We start from the raw sequence: 17167 nt of genomic DNA, 5'->3' as shown, positions 1-17167 counted from the left end.
ATTCATCTGGATCTCCCTCCATCAGCAAATAGAAAAGTGCAATAAAACAAGGGTATATTTTATCTGTTCTTTTAAAAATAAGTGCAGGAAATTATGCAGGACACAAATTCAGAAATAACATTTAAACTGTGAAAGAGGGTCAGCTTCCCTTGGTGGGGATATATCTGTGCCCCTGGGATTATATTTCATATATGTACAGCACTTAGTATTCTTGAATCCTGCTCACAGGCTGAGGGCAACATGTCTTGTAAGCTGACTGCAAAAAATGTGAATTAAACAAAGTTGGACATCTTCTGCATTAGATTATTAGCTAGTCCCTGAGAAAGCCATTGAAAAGACGATGCATGCAAAAATGAAGAAACAGATTCAAAATAAAGACAAAGGTAGCAATCTCTAAAATTTTTAGAGTAGGGTTGTATTTCAGAAGAAAGAAAACAAATTTTAAATTTGTTTTATTGTAGAGGCAAATTGAAAGATTTCTAAAATAGTCTGTTAGGATTCATAGACAAAAATAAAAAAGATAAAAGGCATTTAAACATTCCTTCAATGGGATTTCACATAGAGATTATGATCTTATTTTTACACATATTTAAGTCACAGTATTTCTGCATGTAATAAATACATAAATATGCCATATTTTAGATTTTAGAAATCCTTACCTAATAAAATAAATGTCAGATTTATAATTATTTCATTATATGTTGCTAGAGAATATGAGAGGTGGAGTTATATGGGAAATTTAAAATTGGAAATGCTATTTCAGTGTATGAAATGGGTGTGGAAGAAAGAGTGACTTAGTGCTTAGATGAACACCAGAAAGAGGAGAAATAATTAAATTGGAGTCATGACCATTAGTGACATGAATTTGATGTGGAAAGACATGGCAGATGGACTGAACTATAATCTGAGTAGCAAAAGAGAGAGATAAATATGGAAGCAATATTTCAAACAGGAATGATCATTTACACCTGGGGAAAACAGATCAGTAATTAGGCAGGAAACCACTGCAGCAGCAGTGTTCAAAAATAAATATATTTCATTACTTGGATATGATCTGTGTGTTGTATGCAAAGAAGAGCAATATCATAAGGACAGGAAAGAGAAATCTGGACTTAGAAGAAACACATTTATCTGTGGTGATGGAGAAAGAAGACCAAGGTGAACTGGAAGAAAAGAGAAGACATCAATTTGCTATGCTGTTGTCAAACCCAGAACATTCAGTGAGAGAAAGGAGGAATAAAAGGAATCATGTCAGTTATGGCATGGAATACACAGCAAGTGATCACACAATTAATATAGAATTGGATTGTTAGAGACCAGATGTATGGAATAAAAAGAAAAGCCCTCAAAAGTAGACTACAAAGGGACCTCTGAAAAAAGGTGTTATATCAAGCTTCTCTTACCCTATGATTGGCATCATAACTCTGTGGAGGGAGGGAGGGACATATAAACATTTCCTTTAAATAGAAAAAATCCAGAGAAATACTGTTCATGATGGACTAAACAGAGGCAAGCTGAAGCAAATATCCAGGCCATTGAAACTGCCTGCCTTCTTAGAGATTTATTCTCTGTCTCTTGTGCTCTTTCCCATCTATATAAGCTGTGGAAGAAAGACAGTTCCTGAGTGATATTTTACCAAGAACACAAACACTCTGCTTCCCATTAAGAGTTGAAGACAGTACAATGGCAGAAGGAAGCTATGTAGGTGCAATAGCATTTATTGATACAAATAGTTCAGCAGATTCTGATTTAGAAGGTGTTTTCACTCATTGTAGTTCAGTTGTCTATTCTGTCTCAACTCTGCATTTTTCCTCCAGCTGCATCTCTGCTTTCTTATTTCCACCCAATATTCTCATTAATTGGTGAATAAGTGTTTTTTTCTCTTTTATTTCTATGCAACCTCCCTATTCTTTACACAACCACCTGGGTTTTTACATAGATGCTAAGTTATCTGGAGTATTTTAGTCTATCTCTCAGAAACATATAGAAACTTGAAGAATAAGTCAAAGCATACATTTCTTCTTTGGATTTTAATTAACTAATTTATTTTCCTCAATCCTGGTCCCTTTTCAAGAACAGCTAAAAAATAGAAGACGGCAATGCCAGCTTCACAGATGATTTTCAGTCAATTTTCCAACATTCATGGGAAAGAAATTAAAGATTATTTGAGCTAAGAATCAAAGTAATGTAAAACCAGACTTTTTCTAGCAAAAAGAAACACCTTTTCTGATAATTTTATAGAAGGGAAAATATGGTAGTTTTGTTTGTTTGGGTTTTTTCATTTTGTTTCATTTTGTTTTAGCTCATCTGCCTCAAACAAGATTTTGATATATTCTGATTACTTAGAACAAAACCTGCCAGAACTGGAGCTCCAGTTTCCTATGTTCAACTGTTGTTTTTCCCCACTGAGCAGCAAGAGTTCAGACAGATGTATGTAATAAATTCAGAAATGTTGATCTGCACTGCAGATGAAAGGCTGAATAACAGTATAGTCATAAAACTGAAACTTTTCATACCATGCAAGAAGTCTGTACTATATTTTACTCTACACTTCAAGATATATCACAATGACAGATTTTGTAATGTCAGGATATGGTATCGAAATAATTCAAAGAAGTTTCTCAGCAGCTGTTGTAAGAATACTTGCAATTGACTTATAAAGCTGTCTGAAACATAGTAATTTCCACTATTTCTTACACTTTTGGAGTACTTTTTTGTTAGTAAAAAATCAGATTTAAAACAGTCTAACTAATATATTCAGCCATTCTACAAGACTGCTAAACATAATGTTTATAGCAATAAACTGAGCTAGAAAGTTTATAGTAACAGGAAAAATATGTAAACAGAACTTTCAGAAGGTAAGTAATTTTTATTTAGACTATCCAAAACACTTTATTTCTTTTACTTTATAAACATATGCTTAACTCAAAGTCCAAAAAAAAAGGTGGCTTGACAGTTCTGACCAAGGTCGTAATCAACATCTGAACTTAGTTTTCCTGGTGCAATCTCTTTGCTTTACGAAACAGTACATTTTCCACCCTTTTTATAGTAAGTTTCATATTCTTCTTAATACTTCTTCAAATGTACAATAAAATTTTTTTCCCTCAGCTTCAAATGAGCATTGCAAGCCACCAGAAAGGATGAAACTGGGAGTCTTCCTAATAAGAGAAGTAAAATGAGCCTTTAAAAAGTGACAACATTATTCAGAAGAAAAGAAAAAAAGTAAGTTATTGTGGAAGAAACTTACCATTCCAAATTTCACCAGTTCTAATCACAGAACATAATATAGCAGGGTTGTCCATGTTTCTGTGCACATTTGTGGGTCAATAGTACAGCACTACCAGTTTCATTCACCCAGACCTGTACTGAAGTTCTACGTGGCAGCAAAATTGAATCAGTTTAATTAGTACAATTTAATACAATTTAATTAGTAGAAACCCATCTACACCTTGAAAATCAGGCCATTGTTTTGCCATTTACTATTTGTGATCAAATCCAGTAGAATTTCTTCTTGTAATAAATACATGCAAACCTGCTTTTTAAAAAAGGTCTGTAGTATTCAGATTGCTAGCATGCAATTACTGACAAATAACCACATTCCTTTTTACAGGTAGCTTGTGTTATGGCTGTTCTGTCTGCAGGAGGTTGTAAAGTCAATATCCATGGAAAACTTTTGAGACACACTTAGCAAATGTACTATCAAGCTTTATCAGTCACAGCAGGCAGACGCAATTGTAAACATGTTTCGTTAGGAAAAGAAACGGCTTATGATTGAGATAAATATTGGTTCACATTTTTAACATTTACTTTGCACTAATAGACTGTTTCATTTCATAAGCATATAAGCAATCACAGTAAAGTTATGGCAGGACTAAAGTATACTGGCATATTTACTCCTTGAAGTTCTCCAATCAAAGACAAAACTCAGTTGTTTGCTTTGATATTTATTTAATGATGTGAGCCCTGACCGGACTTGAGACAACCTCAAGTATTTCACAGAGTAGTGAGTTTCTTTTGAAATGGAGCAATGTAAACACGCTTTCAGGTGTTGTATAAATAGCAAAACTGTAACGCATAATATTTCCTTAAATTAGCACAGTGCTAATAACTGATGGGGGAGGGGGTCACATATAGGTTACTTGGCAAAACAATGCTGTTTCTCAATGCATAGGAAAATGCAGAACACAAGTCACAAAAGTGCAAAGTACATGATAGAATAATCAAGATCATTTACAACTGCCCCTGGATACCTGAAAAAGGCTATCAAAATGCTTCAGTGATAGTTTTGAAGTGATTTTTAAAATTCCAACAGACATATTATTACTACAGTAACTAAGTATTACTACAGACCTCACCACTGAGAGATCTAAGGTGCTTCATGTACTGTCTGTAAGAATTGAAATATGGGGGTTCTTGTTACCTGTTTCTGAGCAGCTGAAATTTCCATCCTCTTCCTAGTGCTGAATCAGCCCAGCCAAAGGGTAAAAGTGGGAAAAATCCATTAGTAAACACTGAGTGATGATAGAAACAACTACTAGCCTAATGACACTGTCATGCTGCTATACAGATAAAGTTAAGTCATAATAGTTAAATTTCTGCATTCTCTATCAGACACACCAACTACAGTCTACTGAAAGCACTTCAGTCAGTATGCTCATGAACACACACATCCTCTCCATTTTTTAATGCTGAGAAGATACATAAATTGCAACTGGAGCCTGACATCACTAAAATTAAGATTAAAGGAGTAATGTGAGTGTTATTTGACAGCACAGTGATTACTCCAATGGAAAAGTAATATCAGTCAAGCTGGGAGAGCTCAAAAGAGCTTGGAAACTTATTTTGGTTATTTTGGAGCCAGTTTTCAGAGGTGAGGAAACATAGAAATCCCTCTCAATATAAGACTAGAACTTCAGACCTAAAACCAACAAGAAAGAAAAATTCCAAAAGAAAATACTTCTCAGAAATTATTAGAAGATCCAGGCTGATAAATTCCTCTGTGCCTTTTCACCCAAACTGCAGAAATGTTTTCCATAATCCCAAATATTTTTACCTGTTTGTCAGGGTGTCATGCTTTTCTGGCTCTTGAAATCTCATCTGTTTTATCAGCACATCTTTAAGGTGTTTCTATCCACATCTCCATCTTTAAGAACTTTCACTCTACACAACACATTCCTTAAACAGTAGATACAATTTACAGTGATATTCATTACCATAAAGGGTTACTGACAATGCCTGTCCAAGCTAGCTTTGCATTTGGGGCCTGCTCATCAGGATTAGGGCATTTGACAAAGCAAATGAAACTAGATCCATTTGAATGAAACCATCTGTGGGTCCTAAATTGCAGAATATCCAAAGACAGACTGGACTCCCTTCTACAAACAAAATTCAATCTCCATTTTTTACAAAGCCATTACAAGAACTTGATGCCCATAAAGGTGAGATTACATAAATATTTTTAAGTCTTTACATCTTAGTATTTTGCTAATAGGTGTCCCAACATTTTATAGGGTTTTATAAAGAAATATATATAGTACATGTGCACTTCTATAGGCAGAAAAGCAAAAAATTGACCACAAAGAAAATGCATTAACTTTCAAGAATATTCAATTACCAGCCCTAGCGTTAGGTATTAAGAAGATGTCCAACCAGCATATCTACTGTGTATTCACCAAAGGTGGGTGGCATGCAAAACCCTTACATTATTCCAATCAATACCATGCCATAACCCTGACAGAAAGGGACTTGTGCTTATGTCAGTTGTTCTATGACTGCCAACTCCATGGCAGATTTTTCTGGGAATAACTTTCATCTCCACTGACAACTAAAATATAGTGAACAATGTTGTTACACTTCTGAGATGAGAGTGAAAGGGCTATGTGTGAAGTGCCAGTCAGAAACAGCGGAGTACACAATACTTAATGTCACTTACAAATATAAAACACTTAGGGAATACTAAAATGATAAGTTCATTAGTAGAAGGGAGGGGATAAGCTCAACAGAGAGGTTCAATATTTTTTAAACAGAAAAAAATTCAGCAAATAGCACACGGTAGGGGTCAATGAGGGAAATATTCATGAACAAGAATTGATTTCTGTTTTAGGAATCAATAGAAAAATTACACTATGGCAGCAGAAATACATGCTTCTTGGACTGACCAACTTCTCCCTCTGACAAGTGAGGCTTCTAGATGCATATTTACCACCATCTAAAAGCTTTTGGTAGCACAGTCAGTGAACTAATTAATCCAAAGATTTCTGAATTCCATAACCTTTCTTCAGTATATCTTCCAAATTATGTGAATTCCATGAAAAGGTAAACCTTACTGACAGGAAAGACAGCAAAATAAATTTTTCAATCTTTAGAAGATACTAGAATATACAGACTTAATTGATGCACCAAGAACATGATAATAAGAAGTGAAGTGACCTTAGACTTAATATAGACTAAAGAAATACCTTCTGGAAAATTTAACCTCTGTTCACACACTTTAAAAAACTGTTGTAACATGAAGAGGTTTAAGAACAGACACACAGGAAGCCTTCCAGTTCTAGAAAACATAAAGGACACCAAAGGATTTATTTAGCTCTACTTAGCTACAGGGAGCTAAAAGTCACAATATAAATTAAAAAATACATTCCTGTCTGTATTAATGGATCTAAAAGGTGAAGAGATGACTGCTGAGCACGTACAAAGGCAAAGAAGAGCCCATGGCTATCATTAAATCGTGATCTTTACTGTTTCTTACTTTTTCCTGTCCTTTATTCACCTTCCATTTCTTTTATTGTAAGGTCTACTCTACAATTGCCAACCATGGCTCATTCTTGCACTCTTTTATTCTGATGGTGCTCCTACCATTAGTGAATGTCTAAGAATTATCTAAATTTATATTCTTCTTCAGCTCTAGAATTTATCTAATGAGCAGGTCTATGTTCAGGCTAAACAGGTCTGCTCTTCTTCCTAAAACTAATGTGCCTTCATGTGTCTACATCAACATTTGTGGCATTTGGCTTATTCCTCAAATCTCTGTTTCAGTACATAGGGGCTCCCGATTCATTTTAAATAATGACTGACAAAACCCAAGACCAAACCCTCTCCTACATGCTCACTGGTGAATCCAGCCCATTTGCTGATCCTTCCTGAGTTGATTCATATGAATTTTCTTGTTTTTCCACACTTCCAAAACTCCTGTGGCTCTTTCTCTTTGAATACATGTACAACTTACTGATCTGCTTGCCCAGGTGGTCCATCTGTCTTGCAACTCTGAGCTAAATGAAGTTCTGTATTATACACAAATTAAAATGATTCTCTCAAATAAAATCCTATGCTTTGCAATCAGCCTAAACCACTCTCATTAAAATGCCTAATGGCATCTTCCTAGGCAACTAGCATTCACTCTTCTCCTTGTTTTCTCTTTTTTTTAAAAAATGCGTATCCTCTTATGACTATCTTCCATTACTTTTTTCAGGTTATTTTTTCAATCTTTCCAATTTCTCTGTCAGTGAGTCCTTCCTCAAAATATATTTTAAATGGGATACTTGCAAAAAACACCTGAACACCATAACCAACATCACTCATTCCAAAATATAATTTGCTGCTTCTTTTTCAATCTTGTTTTTGTAAGCTCTGCTTTTGATGAGTATAGTATTCAGCACAACAAAGCTAATGAGTTTGATCTCCAAATTATAGTAATATTAACCAGATCAAAATCAGCTTTCAATATTTTGGAGAAAGATACCTTTTTGGATTCCACATAGCTCTCTGAAAATATCACATATCAGTACAGACATGCAAAATCAATTTTTGGATTTTTCTCTAGAATTCAAGTGGTTTGCTGATAAACATTTGAGTCACAAAGGTGAAAATAAAACAAATAAATGGATCAGTTGTGATGTGTCATTAAGTTGAATAAGAAAAGATTAGAGTACATAAGTGTTTGAATTCTGGGTCCATCAAATATTAACTGTTCTGAGGAAAGCACATAAATGATACTCAGATGTGTGAACAGGCTGAAAATCATAGCAGTAATTTTGTTCTTTTAATAACAAAAGTAAAAAAAACTTGCTTCATGAAATTCTAAAATATCACATAAAGAAATAATTCTCAACTTTTCAAATTCACATGAATAAAACTGCAGGATTCTAATCATCCAAACAACTTAAAAATATAGGTCAAATATAAATCATTCCAAAGTTCAAATAAATAATTGATGATTTCAATCTCTGATTGACCTGTCATTAAGTAAAGTGACCACAAAATCATATCTTTAGGCTGATATACAGTGTTCAATGTCAACAAACCCAAAAAGAAAATCAACTGAATTTTGAAAAACCTATTTTGCTTAAGTATTTATTCTTTTAAAAACAGAAGCAAAACAATCAAATGAAAAAATCTGCTATGACTTCAAAGTTTGCTATGTATTTTTCATATTTGGCATATTCCCTCTAAATATTCGCTTGTAAATGAAATTTTTTTTAAAAATAGAATATTCTGAAATTGTATCTTTTTCACCAGAATAACTCATGTCTTGAAAGAACTATACTGCTATATTTATGTGTGTTTTTCTTCTTTTCCCTCCAGCTTTATGCAGAATTTCAAAGTTTTTCAGAGTACCTTATTCTCGCGAGACTGCACGGCTTCTCCTTCTCTGCAATGTAGTAAATGTGAAAGTTGACCTCACAGGTCTTAAATAGGTGCCCTTTGCTTTTATGCTAGTCATGAAAATCACAATTGCTGTAATAATTTGCTCCTAGCAGTAGTCTAGCAGCTGTCTAAATTTACAAGGTCAGCTCTAGCACAACCTAAGCCAAACTTTTTAGAGACCTCAGGGTCAGGTTTCAAATAACTGCACATTCCTACTTTAACCAAAAGTAATCCCTGAGACTCAGCACACTTTAAAGATGAATGTTCATCTCTTCTCACATTTGAAACTTCAAAGGCCCAATTACTACTGGGCTGACATGGGCTGTTTCATGATACTTCCTGTGCAAAGTGCTACCTCTCTGCACTCTGTGTTTCTGATGCTTCTGTTATCGCTGGTCAGTTGCTCTTTGGTAACACAAAATTCAATACCAGGTTTCCTCTCACTTCTTCCTTGCACTTGTTAAAAGCAATTACTGTTAGCATCCATATTTGAACTTTGAGTTCTGTTTCCGGGATTGTTTATATTCTTTACGATGGCTACATTAATCACCGGCTATTGGGTTATCTTACAGTCAAAACTATTGGAAACACCTGGCAGGAAGATAAAAAACAAAAGCAAGGCTACCAAAAATGTCAGGATTAAGCGCAAGATAATGCCACTATAAGACTGTATGCAATCTGCTTTCAGAGAAAAACATTGACAAAACAAATCAATTAATTAAAAGATAATGTTTCTCTTGGTAGCAGCAATGCTCTTCAAAGTGTATTTGTGCATTTTTGCTATTGAGAGTGTTTAGTCACTATTTTCATTTCTATTCAATGACTTAAAGGTTTTTAAAAATTGAAAAAATCAAGAGCAAAAATTTATATCACAATAAAATCACATGTCTTTTGCTTACAACTTTCCTTGCCTAACAGTGGGTATTTTGAAGAAAACTTTTCTCTCCAGTATCAATTCAAAACTTGTAATTCTTCATTTAGTATCAATGTTCAATTTTTAAAATAATCTTTTATTACATCATACACATTAAAACATCATAAACAAAAGACCTTGGTTAATTTATTAAATTTTTAGTCAATATGTGACAGTAAAGGAAAACAATCCCAGGATGGTCAGTGACTAAAAGGAACCATGAATTCACAGGACAGATGGAATGGGTTTAGAATGGACAAGGTGGAAAGAATAAAATTCCTTGTATAAAACAGTTACTTTTTTTTTCATTTTTAAAATTTTTTTATTTTTCTTGCAATTTTGTTTAATAGAATTAGGTATAATATTATAGTTTACACTGCAGTGTTCACGTAAGAAATACTTAAGTGACTTCCGAATCATGTTGTAAAAGATGTGAAGACATAATTTATTTTAAAAAATTAAACCTAATACAACTGCAAAAAAATTCAAAGTTCAATTGTGTCTTGATATTAACACGCAATCTTGAAACTGTTTGTCCTTTATAAGATAAAAAAATCAGTGAAATCATTCCCAGTAACTTAATACCCTTAAATGGTTTATAATAAAATGGTTTGCTCTTCTTTCAGGGATTTACCTTAATGATATCATTCCAAAGGAGTCTGGTTTAGATCAAACTGGGTTAAAGATCATGACTGTCAAAAGATGATGTCACTTAGATTCCATTACTAATAAAACCAGGGGTCATTTTGAGTACAGAAACAGATTGATATTCATGCTTTCTTTACCTCTAACACCTTTAGTCATGCATTACTAAGGTAAAACTTAGCCCATTCCAATGTAGATCAAGATCATAGTACATCAACATCATATTTACAGTTCTTTAGCACAGTTGTTTAAAAAGTCAATGGCAAGAAACATCCAAAATCAATTTCAATAAATGAAATCACTTTGCCTAGGAAATTCTTATTTCTGCATATTACAAAGGTTAAGGTCGGAGATGCAAAAATTGCATCTTAATTTATCAATTCATGCAAATGTAAATAAAAACAGTCAGTATAGCCAACACTCAGTGCAATGACTGAAATGCAAAGTTAGGATAACCTAATACAGGACTGAAAGGTTAAAATTTTATCGTCTACTTACAACAATTCAGCAGTTATTCCTTCCCTGTCTTACTATTTATTACTTTGTATCTTACTAGTACTCTTTGCTGTGTCTGGTATTTTCCAGAACTATTCAACTTTCCCTTATACCCAGAAAACATTAAATATATAATTAACATACAAATAAAACCATAATTGGAAAATGAAACAAGATTAGCCACCTGCAATGAAGAACTGCAATTATTATTTAAAGCAAGAAACAATAGAAGTCAAATTAAACAAAAGAATATTTGCTGACATGGGGTGCTCAAGTTGCATGGAGTAGTAGCTATCAGTGAAATCTCTATGAAGTTAAACAAAATAAAGTCCTATGATTTTCATTACAGGTTTATGTCTTGCCATCAGTCTAATGTGTGAAAGGAAAAACAGGTACAAAAGACCTATTGCCAAAACACTTATTTCAGAAGTATGTTGTAACATGTTCCTCCAAAGTCTGTCCTCAGATATTCAACCAACACCACCACATTATTCTTTAATTTCTCCTTACTCTTTCTTCTTCATATTTCTCCATGCCAATTTGCCTCTGTCTGTTTTATTGTCAAAGTTTCATTTAAATTAGTTTCTGCTGTGCAACCAGTAAGATGTAAAAGAACTGGGGATAAAACAGCAAAAAATAAATATCCATTTGTCAAAGATGAAACATCATATTTTGAAACCTGCATCTTCTCCCTATTCTGCTTTTATGCTTTGTTACTCTTTGCGTATGAAATAGTTTTTAAAAAAAAACAAACTAGAAAAGTATGACTTTTTTGTTTCTGAAATTTCAGTATGACAACTGAACAAAAACTAATATTAATAGAAGAATGTTTAAGCACAAACTTTTCACAAGGGAATAATCTTCTGCCTGAAAGTCAGAAAGGCTTATCAACACATTTAAATTAACACTTTAAAATATACATTCCTGATAAAATTATTAATTTGCACTTAAAGTAATGTACCACATGGAGAACTAAACAAGGTTCATTCTAATGTGGATAAAACAATCTTTGGAAAAAATAAACACTGCCAGATACTTCATAGCTTGAATCAACTATACAACCTGCAGAAACATGTGAATTACCTGCTGAATCAGATATTTAATCTACTAAATCAAAGTTAACACCTACTGAGTCAAGCATAGCACCTAGTAAAAAACTATTAGGACAGATTTATATGTATTCAAGTGAATTCCAGTAAACACATTGCTCAAGAAATACAAAGTGGATGCTGTCTATTTATTGCATCATGTTTAGATGGCAACAAGTGCTCTGCTATGAGGGAATTTCCCATTCAAATAGCAAGAAATAAGGTCTTCCTTTTGTGAGTCAGTTTTCTTCATTAGATGGCAGCGATCCTCACCAATGGATTCATAGATATTCTAATGTCTCAGCAGAATCTGTAGGAATAATCAGGGCGAGGGGCAGGGAGGAGACATCTGTGAAGTTTCTTTGCTCCCTGCTTCTTTTATTATTCTTTCCCTCATATATCATGCTGCTACACATGTAACTGCAATAAAGGTGTGTGAGAAGACGAAAAGGGGCTCCTGCCCAATGCAACTCAAGAAAATTTCAGTTTGTAAATCCACTGTTTCAGCAGCAGATGGTTCTGCACACTATATCTTTTCTCAAATCCTCCAGCCCCTCTACTTGTACAAGCTTGTATACTGGATTTCTTCTTTGGAACGAAATGTGCTACATCTGTGTTGTCTTTTGTCCCTACACAGACTTTTTTGCTGAATATTTGTGGTTTTTCAGTATTTTGTTTTACAGACTTTCTTCGTATCGAGACCAGTGACTTTTGCTTTTTTATTCCGTTTTTTCTTTGAAATTAAAAAAATACTTAGTTACAGTATTAAGAGGTGTCCATTTGCTTCTTTTTTTTTCTGTATCTCATACCTTCTGATCAGGTTACAGCATTCATTTCATTCCATTGGTTTTGTGTATTGATATCCGTAGTAAGTATACTTTTCCTTTAGATCTGTTATTTCTTAAGTCCCATTGTTGCCTTTTAAGAGCCATTTCCTACCTTTTTGATTATGGCCTGATTACGGCTTTTGAGACATAGTATATATGCCTACGTTTGTATTTTAATTTGTATCAGGAGAGCAGTTTTTGAGCTGACAATTGTACCTATCTACTCTGTTTTTATATGCACTATGGAGCTGCCATGGAGCACTTGAAATGAAATGCTTTCAGGTGAAACTGAGGAAGAAGGAGCAGCTCCAATGCACACCAGCTGCAAGAGGGCTGGAGACTATAAGACAGACTGGAGTTTATGTCCTCCGTTAAAACGTGATTTGTGTGGGGATGAACACCAAGTATTTCACACTCCAGATCTTACTTCTGCTGGTCTAGCTGCTACTGCAGACATAACAGAGACAAAGGCAATCCCAGCTACCTTTCAAATTCTTTAGCTGATCTAAGACCTAAACTGACACTCACACACCCCCACTTACAGAGAGATGATGTTTTATTGTGATTACCAGTGACAGGACTCAAGGAAACAGCATGGAACTGAGTCAGGGAAATTTAGGTTAGATATCCAGAAAAGGTTTTTCACCCCAGAGGGTGGCTGGGCACTGGAATAGGGAGGTGGTCATAGCACCAAGCCTGACAGAGTACAAGGAGCATTTGGGTAATGCTTTCATACATGATGCGACTCTTGGAGTGTTCTGTGCAGGGCCAGGAGTTGAACTCAATGATCCTGGGAGGTCCCTTTCAATTCAGCACGTTCTGTGATTCTGTGATTCTGAATATTTATGTTGACTCTGCACAGGAGAAAAAAATGTATTAATGTTTTTATGTAGACAGCAACATAAGAGCTTTCTTGCTTTTAAAAGATTCATGCAGGGAAGGACCAAACTCCAAAAATAATTTCATAGTGAAATAAGCCCACTCAAAATAAAAATTCATAGCTATCACACATTTGGATAAAGATACTGTAATACTGAAAATGAGTCAAAACACAAAAAAATTCAAGCTTTTCTAATTAGATTTTTGATATATACAGCAGTAATCTATTTCATTTTCACTGTGCGGGATGTTCCATTCTGATCCAGCACCTAATAGTTACCTGTCAGTAACAGGCATGGAGAAATAAGAATTAAATTAACATTCTTATCAAAAATTGAGTGATACTCTTTTGCTTTTCTGTTATTCTTTTCCTCTTTTGTTTTATTATTGCAGAAGAAGTACAATGAAATCTGAATTCTGGATTATAATCAATGAAGTAAAAAAACCTTTCTGCAAAAGGTTTTGTTGATTCAGTGACCTAAGATATTTGAGTGTTTGGGCTAGTTATCAATAGCTTAACATGATACTGGAAATAGAACACTCACTGTTACAGAAAGGTTGTATGTTGTCCAGCAACCGAGTTATGTTTCCAGAGGATGAATTTTCATATAGCACGTAACTGTGAAACAGGTTTTACTCATTAATACATGACTTGTTACTGACCTAAAAGAAAATTGATTAGTTATTTGCTTTGCACCGTGCTTGAGATACTGAGAAGCAGCTGCATATGTCTTTTATCTATGGATTTGTCACACAGCATTTTCTGTTCATACACACAGGATCAAAAAAACGTATTTGTTTTACCTAAAGCAAACAACGACATCCATTATGAACCTACTTCAGCTCCTTTGGTATCTTGGAATAGGCACACACTAAACAGAAAGTGACATATATGGTACGTCTTTAATAAACTGAAATACGTTGTTTATGGTGGCTGAACATTTCATAAAACCACAAGATAGCTACAATTACTTTACAGTGAACACGCAAAGGAAGAGTACTCATTATCTCTTTTATAAAAGCCGGCAAAATGATCTAACAAAGTCTGATACTGTTGTTCATAAAAAAAATCTACGTTTTGAAAGGTTAAATAAGTAATTATTGTAGAAAAAATGCAAAGCGTTCTGCATATTAATGAGAAATTACCTTTTATTGTTAGATAAAATAGAGTTTTCATTCATCTGGTTTTAAATTATTAGTGGCAAATTATATAACAAGATAAAACATTGCCTGTAGGATAATAGTAAAATAATAATAAAATAATAACAACATTTGATTAATTACTATTAGAGCAGTAAGCACGAACAGGACGGACACAAAAAAATTTCTTACTTGAGAACTTAGAATAGAAATAGACAGCAGTAGAAGGGAAATGAGATGAAAAGGACTGTATAGCAGGAGAAAAAAAGAGTTTCTGCTTTAAGAAGATTGCATATGTTAAAGGTTTTTATATAGGGATGATTTGGCATTGATTAGAACTCTCCAAACAGAAAGAGCTGTTTGGGTGGAATTAGGTTTCCAGTGCCCACACCAGGCAGCACTCTTCCCTCCTCTTTAACTCAGTCACCCTCATTAGTAGATGACTAATGGATTAATGGAGGCAAATGGTGACTTCAGCATAAGAACATTTGTAATCACTGTGATCTCTTTTTCCTTCAAGTTTCCAGATGCACCTCCCTCTCCTCCGTCACTTGAAAAACAGTAATTTCACGATTATAAGGTGCGCCTGATTATAAGCCACAAGTTACAATGAAGTGCGATAAAAGGTATCTATTCCATCACCATCTGTTGAGGGTGGGGGCAGTGATCCTTATCTCCACAGCAGATATTCTGCTAATGGGCCATCCATTGAAACCAGGCAGGGCATTGTTCTTTATCTTTTCACAACCCATCCTTCCTCCAGCGAGTCATTTTCTGCTAATGGCCCATTGAGTCCCACTGTGGGATTGATAAAATTACTTCATCCCATTGGAAGTTGCTCCAGCCAGGGGGAAGAGCCCAACATTTCTTACCAAGATAAAAACAGAGGTTTTGGGACACTAAGGGAGCCCCTTTCTCCACTGGACTCCAGAGGAAAACTGGATTTCTCCACATCACCACTGGACCTCCAGAGGGAAACTGCACCTTGTACAGGAGCACTGCTTCAACTGAATCACATCTGTCACTGCAGGAGGATGCAGCCACCATTTAATGGGACTGCTACCAACACCCTGCCTGATGGGGTGTCAGGTTGTACTCTGACTCTGTCAGGGTTTGGAGTTTGTTTCTTTGTAGTACTGTATTTCTATTTTAATTTCCGTAGTAAAGAACTGTTATTCCTAATTCCCATATTTTTGCCTGAGACCCCCTTGATCTCAAAATTATAATAACTTGGAGGCAGGGGGTTTACATTCTCCATTTCAAAGAGAAGCTCCTGCCATTCTCAGCAGACACCTGTCCTCCAAACAAAAACATCAACTTTTCGTTCTTTGTCCATATATAAGCCGCACCTGATTATAAATTGCACTTTGGGTTTGGACCAAAATTTTAGTCAAAATGGTGCCACTTATAATTGTGAAATTACTGTAGTTAATTTTAGAAGGTGTCTGACCAAGACATGCTGTATCATCATGCAGCTCTCCATGCCAGCTTCCCTAGAACATGAAACTTGTTCTGTCCTTGGGCTCTTACTAAATCACTCATAATAATCTGTAAATGCAATTATTGTGGCCATAAAAACTAGAGAACCATCTTGACTATGAAAGAATAGACATCAAGTCACTATCACCTTCCACCAATTTGATCTCTGTTCTCTTTGTACCCTGCATTTTCTCCAGGTTAGTGCACTTCTTTTAAGGACTTATTGGCAGGGACCTTAATACATCCTTCCCCGGATCTGGCTGTCAGGATGCCTCAGTCTCTGCACAGATCTGGACACCATCCTTGCTGACAATGAGTAGAGGCACGCAGGCAGCACCCTGACATCTATTCAGGAAATAGATGTCAAAAATTCCATGAGCTAAAAAATTTTTTCTAAAAAAATTCCTCCTAAAAAAATTCCATGAGCTTCAGTTTGCTGACTGTATTTCTATGGAAACTGTGAAGTCAGGTAGTACTATTTTATAAATGTTTAGGTAACATAAGGGAAAAAAACAACAGTGGAAAAACCAATACTTTGCAAATTCAATCTGAAGTATTCTGAAGCACTCTGGCATAAGAAAATTGCATATGTGGTTGGAGTTAATATCAATTCATTCCAGCACAAGTTTCTTTGCATGGCCTATAGTTACTGCAGGTGTATCACTTGAGTATGAAAGGAACTTCTTAAATTAAAAATAAAATTATATCTAAACAAGAGCATAAGTATATTTTTTTCAGTTATAAAATAATTGGGAAAAAATATTATACAATATATGAAAACTTGTCATTTGTAATATGCAATACCTTTTGCAAAATTTGAGAAGAAAATTTTGTTTAAAGTGTTTTATATAATTCTAGAATTGAAGAAAAACTTTGTTATAAATTCACAGAAGGTTTTTGTTCAGAATAAAAGTGGAGAAATAATACACAAACTAGTGAAACTTTTTTCCTGAGAGCACCAACCTGATTGCTCTTATGCTGCTTACATCCTCTTTGCACTTCTCGCCATTTTCCTTAAAGAATTGCATCACTGTGTTGGATATTGTACTGGAAGGCCA

This window comes from Catharus ustulatus, chromosome 1 (genome assembly GCF_009819885.2).
Source record: "Catharus ustulatus isolate bCatUst1 chromosome 1, bCatUst1.pri.v2, whole genome shotgun sequence".
Taxonomy (NCBI): Eukaryota; Metazoa; Chordata; class Aves; order Passeriformes; family Turdidae; genus Catharus; species Catharus ustulatus.
The sequence above is the reverse complement of the archived record's forward strand: the minus strand, read 5'-3'. Positions refer to the sequence as shown.